At 32.8% G+C, this 7,596-nt stretch overlaps 1 non-coding gene across 1 annotated transcript; it reads left to right on the forward strand.

The window, feature by feature from the left end:
• Positions 1–325: 325 nt before the first annotated feature.
• LOC136216152 (small nucleolar RNA R71) lies at positions 326–433 on the forward strand. Its single transcript, XR_010683144.1, has one exon. It is a non-coding gene; the product is annotated as a small nucleolar RNA R71 (small nucleolar RNA).
• The last annotated feature ends 7,163 nt before the right edge of the window (positions 434–7,596 follow it).

A 7,596-nucleotide genomic window follows, 5' to 3' on the forward strand; every position in this document is an offset into this window, starting at 1 on the left:
GATTGGATTACCGTTAGAATCGCATGATGCCATAAACCTATCAATTTTGTGCGATAAGGCAGAAAATTGGGCTTGTAACATCACGACTGGATCAAGATTCACTATACCTTTAACTGATGATGTGGTCGAGGATGATGGTTTAGCCACTGGTATATGTCCACGATCTGCCGGTCACATACTATTGTTAATTGCCATTTCCTCCAAAAGTTCTCTTGCTTGGGCAGATGTCTTCTTCATAAATAGCCCTCCCGACATAGCATCTAATGAACCTCTAGTTGTAGGATTTAATCCATTATAAAATGTTTGCATTAAAAGTGCATCGGGCAATTGATGATGTGGGCATAAACGCTGAAGTTCTTTAAAACGTTCCTAAGCCTCATAAAGAGTTTCGTTATCATTCTAAGAAAAAGAATGTTAACTCTTTTATGACTCTTGCAGTTTTTGCTAAAGGAAAATATTTTGATAAAAATGCTTGGGCAAGTTGGTCCCAAATTTCGAATGTTGCGCCCGGCCTCGAAGTTAACCATTCTTTGGCTATATCCTTTAAAGTGAAAGGAAAGAGGCGAAATTTGATTGCTTCGGCAGTCACATCAAGTATTTTAAAATTGTCACAAATTTCAAGGAAATTTGTCAAATAGGTATTAGGATTTTCGTTAGGCAACCCATAAAATGCTACATTATTTTGCAACATATTAAGCAATACTGGCTTAATTTCAAATTGGTTTGCATTTATTTAGGGTCTAACTATGCTATTGGTTACCCTGGCCACTCCCGGCCTAGCGTAATCCATAAGTGTTGCCATATTTTCTGGCTCTGTATTTGTTTTTAATGGAGTCTTATTTTTGTTTTTCTTGTTTTTCTTGATGGTTTTTTCAATTTCTGGGTCTAGCGGTTTTGTTGGAATGCCTGAACTTCGAGAACTGCGCATGAACTTGAAATCTTACATGAACCAAAACTACCTTCAAAACAGAATTTTGAAAAATAAATATGTTAGTAAATTAAAATTTATAAATTACAAAAGTTAAAATAAGTATGTATAAACCTAGATTCGAAATAAAATACGAAAAATCTAAATTTTTGTTAAAAATTTTGGTGTTCCCCGGCAACGGCGCCAAAAACTTGTTGAGTGATTTCCGCAAGTGCACGGTTTCGCTTGTAGTAATAAAAAGATATCGATCCCACAGGGAACGTTTTTCAACAAAAACTTATTTATGTGTAGATTAAATACGACTTAAAGTTTATATGAATAGATAATCGTTATTTGAAATTGGGTTTGAAATTGATTGAATAAGAATTAGATTAGAATGTGTAGAATGTTAGAAATCAATTCTGTTTTGAGTATGAATTTACAAAACAGAAACGTTTAGTGCTTTAGAAAAGGGAATAAATGTATTCGTTTGCATTAAGCAAAGAAAACAACTTTAAACTTTGTATAAATTATAAAAATGTAATAACGTAAATTCCTTCAATTAAGGGGCTTTGAACTGCAGACAACCCTCCTACGGTCGGGTTAGATCGCTACCTTAACCAAATTAATACTTTTGCAAGAATCAATTTGCCTAAGTGTTCAACAAAGTTTCCTTGTAATGATTTTGAATTCAACTACGTATTAATGAAAACACCAGAACTCACTTCGGATCAATTACAGAAGTGCTACATAAAAATATATTGAATTATATGAACTTTATTAGATGAAGTATGAATTTGATACAAGTTTACAGAGAAAAAGAAGTATGGAAGCTTTTGTCGACTTTCAAGTGAACGGGTTGTCAATCCTTTCCTCGAACCTCGATTAGAGTTTGTCAGGCTCCTGGGTCGAATCCTCTACTAAATCTTCTCGCTGAATCTTCGGAATAGTGACGGTTCCTTCTACTACCAAAATGTAAACTAATATGAACAAATCTTAATCTGAATCTAAATGCTACTGTGTTTGTAATTATTTGATAAACAATGTGTGTACGTCATATTGCTTTTTACAAAATCGAACTTCTAACTCTTAATTGCTTGACTCAGAATTTCTGCATTAATTCTGTACTAACTCTTCTCTTCAATATTATAGTAAGATTTATTCAGATTCTAGATAGACTACAAAATACCAACTTATCAAGTTTGACAGGAAAATTTATTCACATGGACACCATTGATATAAATTAGTTTGGGTAACGCAGGCAAGTGTGTGTGAGTAATTTGTGAATGCGATTTTTCTAAAGAAAAAAATTGAATAGTATATTCTTTATTTATTTTATTTTTATATGAGTGAATTATTTTTTGCAAATCATAAAGGTTTGAATTCATGGTTCATGTCAAATATTAAACCCAATATTACTGGATTTTTAAGCAGAGTTTAAGATTAAAAAATAATTAACTAGAATTTAATATTACTGGTTTACCGTTGATTAATTAGTTAGATCAATTTTAAATATTATTAAAAAATTAAATATTTTATTCATATATTCTAAATCGGTTAGACTAATTTTAGATATTATTAAAAAATCAAATATTTTATTCACACATGCTGCATTAACTACGTATCAATTAATTTATTTATTTTTTCAATTTCATAATCTATTTAAAGATGAAATCTCTTTAAATTTGATTGGATGTTAGAAATTTTTTATTTTATTTATTAAAAACAAGTAGAAATCAATAAAAAAATTCTGATAAAATATGATACATACTTAGGTTTGTAAATGCGATAGGATGGAGATGAGAACTGCTCTCCCATCCATCCTCGTCTAGATGAAAAATTTGTATCATTGTCATCGTTGATGAAATAAGGAAAAAATCATTCCCGCCCCATCCCCGTAATTTTTCAAAATTCGTCTAATGCACTCGTAGGTTACAAAATAAGTAATTATAAGTTTAATAATATAAAAATAGGACAAATAATTTTATTTTTTAAAGAACAAATAATTTATTATTCCCTACAATTATTTTTTTTTTATGGAAACACTTATATCTTTAATAGATGAACAAGTACAACAAAAAAATATAAGGAATAAAAACTTACAAGATCCATAAAGGCAAACGACTACAAAGATTAAAAATTAATTTTACTTTAATTTAAAGATAGTAAAATTATTCCCTACAATTTTACTTAACACATTGTTTAGTTATCATATTTTAATAATATATTGTTTTGTCTTAAAGATATAAGTACTTTTATCAAAAAAAAAAAATATAAGTACTTTTATCAAATAAGGAAGGCCACCAAATATCTGTATCTATATCTTTAATATATATCTGTTTGAATTCAAATAGGGAAGGCCACCAAATATATTCCTTTCTAGCCAATTTCCATTTTGGCTTCAGTGCTGGCAATAAAGGAACCCATCCATCGAATTGGAGAAGAGAACAGATCCATTTTGAATACTCATTTTCACAATTCTGATCATTCATATTCTCTTTCGAAAAATGGCTGGTCCAAATGAAATTGTACAGGTTAAGGAGGAGGTGGAAGGCTTAACAGTGTCGGAGCTACTGAAAACATCTTTTGCTCAAGTGGAAGAGGTTTTCTTATCTAGAGAAGAGAAATTGAGGACAGAGAATGGGGAATTGAGGGGAGAGCGAGATGTATTATTGAAGAAAGTGAAAGAAAATGAAGACGACAAGGCAGAGATTATTGTTCTTAAGAGGAAGAACTATGATCTTGTAAATGCTAAGTTGATCGCTGAGGCCGAAGTGCAAATCTGCAGAGGGACAATCAAGGAAAAGCAAGATGAATTGCAGAGGTTTGAGAAGAAGTGTGGGGAATTGAAGGAACTGGTTAGTCGATTGACCAAAGAGCGAGATGGATTGCAGAGGTTTGAGAAGAAGTGTGGGGAATTGAAGGAACTGGTTAGTCGATTGACAAAAGAGCGAGATGAATTGTTGAAGAGAGTGAAAGAAAATGACGATAACCAGGAAGGGTGCTAAGTTGAATGCTAAGACTTAAATCAGAAGATAAATGAGATGTTTTCTCTTTGGAGATGGATTGAGAGATTGAGAAGGGTTCTTTTCATTCAAGGGTTTCAAAATGAGTTTTGTGTGTCATGTGGTTTATATATTCCATATGATTATATATGATATATAAGCGGGTTTTACTTTTAAATCGTAGTATTGTCGTGTCTCATATTATATAATAAGTGAGCTATATGGCTCCTTGTATTTGTGAAACAGTGTTTCTCTTTTGATGTATTTTGGGTGAGTTAATCCTGCTTGCCAAATATGCTTTATGGATGAATCAAACATTTAAAACTGATCTTTGAGTTTTAGTCATTAAAGGCTTATAATCATTAATTAGCCAATGGCTTTGAGTTAGGCTAACAGTTACGTAGTACAGATCTTTGTACTCAATGTTAGTTTCTTTTAATATTTGTTCACGTTTTAGATGGCTATAGGCATGAGTGGTATGCGTTAAATGTCTCACATTATATTGCTTCTTATATATAGGTATGCATTATACTAATATTTCTATTATGTTTTTGATTGAATGCGTCAAATCCAAGTGGTGGGAAAGAATCAGGTAAGTAAATTCATATATGTTGACTTTGTTGGATGGCTTATTAACAAGGGTGGTAATTTCTACATGATATGATTGACACAATTATCACTTTTCTTACATTTTGACACAATTTATCCAATAATCTGAATTGCACCTGTTATATTTCAATACAAAAAATAATCCGCTGGCAATTTTTCTTTGCATTCAGAACGGGTAATGTTCTTGGTCTGGCCTTTAATTTGCTAGCTAATACCTTAATTAGTTATGGCCTAGTTATATTTTAGTAGCTGCAGAGAAAGTTCTTTCCCTTAGGTAATTACAATCTATTAATTTCTACATGAAGATTTAATGCAACTAAGGATTACCAAAATGATTTCGTTATTCATTGTGCGTCTATTTTTTTATTGGTTTGTCAGGTGTATATTTCCGGGAGTATGGTAGAAATTTTGCTATCATCGGTACCTTATCAGTACATTTAGTCAAAATACATAAAGTAACTAAGAATCATTAACTGTTAATGTATATATATATTTCCTTCCTAACCAATCCAAATCCTTCTTTAAATCAAAGCGTTAGAGTTAGCCAATACTATATCAGAATTATTTGTTCTTTAATGGTTATTGTATTTTAATTAGGACTTCAATTTCTAAAACCTGTAATCATGTGTGATGTCTCATATTGCTTAATTAAATCAGCTGGTATGGTTTCACCCTCTCAACGGTAAAAGTTGTTGTCGTGTAACGGAAAGGTCACAGGTTCGACTATTAGGAGCTGCCTCTTGCCAAAAAATTGGAAGGAGAAGGCTTCCCCATTACACCCATTACACCCCTTATGGTGGGACCCCTCTCCAGACCCTCACTTAGGGGGGACGCGTAATGCAGCGAGCCGCCCTTTTATGACTCACATATATGCAAAGCAATCCTTCTTCCCTTAGGTATCTTTTTGTGTGAGTTCTAATATTCATGTCTGACATGGTCGAAAACATAGATACATAGATAGCGATGATGAATCTTCTTCACCCAAGAGAGCTAAGCCATTACATGTTGAATTTGGAGACTCGTCTCATCAGAAAAGGCAAAACTTCCGCGAAACTTCAACGAAACTTGCGAAGATACTTAGTGAGCTTGGGAATTCCAATTCGAGTTCCTCTAGCTCAGATGATGAATTGGATCTTTCTATTGATTATTCTACCTTTTGTAGGAATGTGGATTGAGCTTTTAAAAAGTTCTCCACAGCTTGGTACGATTAAACTCACAGTTTGCTGATATTTGTCATTAATTGTAATATATGTTTTAAGTCTCTTTTTGTAACAATCCGGTTTTGGGAGCATGATGCTGGGTGGAAAGAGCTAGCCCTAAAGAATCCTTATGGAGTAGGAATGAATTGAATCATACATTGAAAATGTATATGGATAAGTAATGTTGATTTGAACTTTATTGTTACACATTAAAATAAAAATTCACCTGTGCCTGTTGCTCTCAGTCCCTAATTCACCATGCGCGAGCTCGTCTGAACATTGAGGTAGGGCTATGTTCTGCACTATCTCATCTTACCTCTCATATGTTTGGTTGTTTTGCAGTGTCATTTTTCAATGTGTAATTGATTTTTCATATGCCATATATTTTCACTTGTAGCTAAAGCACAAATTTTAGTTTAACACATATACGAGTTGAGTTGAGAGATATCACTACTGAACTGAACTGGTAGCAATTTTCTACTCATACAGTCGGAATTTATCAGGCCTTAGGTGTGCTGCCTCTGGCTGTTAGATTGTGAGTATAAAATTTGTGCTTTAGCTACAACTGAAAATATATGGTATATGAAAAATCAATAATAAAACATGGCTTAATACGGTAATAATATGAATTCTCAGTAATTGTTATTGATATGTAATTTAGTATATGTACAGAATACAGTTCACTCTATAGTGAATGACTAACCCTATATTCTAGACTAGAATTAGGGAAACTAAATGTGTCAAAGATACAGATAAATCAACAAATCATCACTTGCGCCACGAATCTTGCCACAGAAATTCAAAATTCGTGCCATATTTTCATTTAGCCACGGCAAAAATAAATTCCACTAGAAACTTAGGATTACATGATTTATTTATACTACATGTAATGTTTTTTCGTGGCAAACACACACTCATATATCTTGACTTTGTTGGAAGGCTTATTAACAATGGTGGTAATTTCGACATGATATGATTGACACAATTATCACTTTTCTTACATTTTGACACAATTTATCCAATAATCCGAATTGCACCTGTTATATTTCAATACAAAAAATAATCCGCTGGCAATTTTTCTTTGCATTTAGTTATGGCCTAGTTATATTTTAGTAGCTGCAGATAAAGTTCTTTCCCTTAGGTAATTACAATCTATTAATTTCTACATGAAGATTTAATGCAACTAAGGATTACCAAAATGATTTCGTTATTCATTGTGCGTCTATTTTTTTATTGGTTTGTCAGGTGTATATTTCCGGGAGTATGGTAGAAATTTTGCTATCATCAGTACCCTATCAGTACATTTAGTCAAAATACATAAAGTAACTAAGAATCATTAACTGTTAATGTATATATATATTTCCTTCCTAACCAATCCAAATCCTTCTTTAAATCAAAGCGTTAGAGTTAGCCAATACTATATCAGAATTATTTGTTCTTTAATGGTTATTGTATTTTAATTAGGACTTCAATTTCTAAAACCTGTAATCATGTGTGATGTCTCATATTGCTTAATTAAATCAGCTGGTATGGTTTCACCCTCTCAACGGTAAACGTTGTTGTCGTGTAACGGAAAGGTCACAGGTTCGACTATTAGGAGCTGCCTCTTGCCAAAAAATTGGAAGGGGAAGGCTTCCCCATTACACCCATTACACCCCTTATGGTGGGACCCCTCTCCAGACCCTCACTTAGGGGGGGACGCGTAATGCAGCGAGCCGCCCTTTTATGACTCACATATATGCAAAGCAATCCTTCTTCCTTTAGGTATCTTTTTGTGTGAGTTCTAATATTCATGTCTGACATGGTTGAAAACATAGATACATAGATAGCGATGATGAATCTTCTTCACCCAAGAGAGCTAAGCCATTACATGTTG

This window comes from Euphorbia lathyris, chromosome 1 (genome assembly GCF_963576675.1).
Source record: "Euphorbia lathyris chromosome 1, ddEupLath1.1, whole genome shotgun sequence".
In the NCBI taxonomy this organism is placed as follows: domain Eukaryota; kingdom Viridiplantae; phylum Streptophyta; class Magnoliopsida; order Malpighiales; family Euphorbiaceae; genus Euphorbia; species Euphorbia lathyris.